The following is a 2,450-nucleotide window of genomic DNA, read 5'->3' as shown; positions in this document are numbered from 1 at the left end:
TTGAGTTTTTATTAAAAAGCCTGCATATAGATCCTTTTTCTCTCACCTCATTCCTGCAATCGTTACAGAACAACTGACCATCACTATGGATCTAGTGGCTTTACAACTACTGTCTCTCAAACAAGGTGACGATACCATTGAGCAGTATACTGAGTGTTTCTGCAGTTTTGCCCAGGTTTTCAATTGGTGAGACATTGCTTTAAAAGACTTATCCTTTTGGACTCAACAAGCCTGTGAAATCATGTCTGCCTGGAGTAAGATGTGAACTTTTCCTGATGGAATTAATTGATTATGCCTTGAGGCTCACATATTCTCCTTGCACTGTGGGGTATGACAGTAATCCCTCTTTGTTGTCAGCGCAAATCGTGGAAATGTGATCCCGGTGTTTAATTAACATAGCCAAAATGTAATTTTTCTTTCAATAAAGTTTTATGTTTCAAGTGACTAATGTCGTCAAGCAGCGGTGAAGAGGACGAACACCGATAAAACATTTGTGGGTCTCTGCTTATTTATTCAGACATGTCAGTTATCTGTACACGTCAGTTATTTTTATAACATCATGGATTTGGATACATTTAAAATGGAAATGCGCATAGGACGATGTTATTCATAACACCCAGACTGTATAAAGGTATGCGATCATTGTAACACCTTGTAATAAATAAAAAGGCCTATGTAAATATGTAGGCTTACATATCTACATATCTAATGTGAGTTAAAAGCAGCTCTTACATTCATACGGTCAGCACAGACGTTTTATTGTGACCAAATCAGAGCAGAAAACAACACAAAAACATTTGAACGACAGTGATGTACCGCGGTTGCTCGCCAGCAGGTTCGCTGGCATATATTAATCCGTACACATCTTTTCCTGGGACTTGGCATGGATCAAAAGCATTTTCTGATGGTTTTCTTGAGATCGTTTTACGGGTGTTTTTATTTATTTAGTTTTATTTAGTTTTGAATTTGTTTAATATAGCTTTGCTTTTAAAAATGGTCATAACCATTGATATAATTTCCTTGTTTTTCCTCTTCACCCACAGAAAACAATTATATAAATTAAGCAATACTGCTCATAATGTGCTCCTAACTTTAACATATCTGTACATAAATGCCATAGGGTGAATTATTTGTGTAGTGGTCAAACATACTTGGAAGTAGGCTATGCAAAAGTGAAATTAAAGTAAATCTGGAGTGCTTTAACCCTTGTGCGACCTAAGGGACATTTTTGTATTTTTTATTTTATTTTTTCGATCATTCTGGCTGTGTTAATGCCAACATCATAACTTTGGCAAAGGTGTGTATTTTTGGGGGGAGTTTGTTATTTCAACATCAGTTCCTAAAATACATCTATAATACACTGTGTACACAAAAAAAGTTACAGTCAGGACCTTAAGGATGTCCCCATTAAAAGCCATTTAAACGTCAATATTTGATCCCAGTGCCATTAAAGCATAAACTTATGAATTGTATGACGTATTCTTTCATTCCGGAGCCCTGTCTTCACAATTTACATTTTCCACCAGGTGGCGCTATTGTTTATCATGTTTAGCCTATGGAGCAAATACATGCGCTTTTCCTATTTTCTGTTTGCTGTAGCTATTATAGAGCATATGAGTATTAAATAAATGATGCACATCATATAATATATATATATATATATATATATATATATATATATATATATATATATATATATATATATATATATATATATATATACTATATATATATATATATATATTCAGCGAGATGAGAAAGCCTCGAGATGAAGGCAGGGGAGGGTGGTTATTTAGCGTAAAAATAACAGTTTAGACACAGTTGAATTAATTTTCATATGTGTATGTATATGTATGTGTGTGTGTGTGTGTGTGTGTGTGTGTGTGTGTGTGTGTGTGTGTGTGTGTGTGTGTGTGTGTGTGTTTTGTACGAATAAGCACATCTGTTACTCTGAGTAACTCAAGAGTTGTGGAGCACAGTACCGCTCGTCTGAATACACTAATAATGCGTATACACAATACAGACAGGACAGAGCAGAGCAGCGTGCATAGCTTTGAAGCGAGCCGCTTGATTTATCTATTAATTAAATCAAATCGTTTTAGCCCTTTGCGGATAAATAATCGCACAATGACATACCACGATTTTATTTTAATTAATTATGCAGCCCTAATATAGAAATGTGTATATATATATATATATATATATATATATATATATATATATATATATATATATATATATATATATATATATGAGTATATAATGTATTAATGGCCGTTCAGTACGCTACAGTAATAAAACAAAAACATTCAAATGTAAATACGCATTAAAACATCCACTACGTCACTAAAATCCGTACGCATGGGATTAGATCCATTATGTCATCGCGCTACAGTCTGCAGTTATCCCGCCGTTGCGTCTGACGTCATGACGTCGTTTCGGGTGTTGAA

This window comes from Xyrauchen texanus, chromosome 9 (genome assembly GCF_025860055.1).
Source record: "Xyrauchen texanus isolate HMW12.3.18 chromosome 9, RBS_HiC_50CHRs, whole genome shotgun sequence".
NCBI lineage: Eukaryota > Metazoa > Chordata > Actinopteri > Cypriniformes > Catostomidae > Xyrauchen > Xyrauchen texanus.
Note: the sequence above shows the minus strand (reverse complement) of the source record.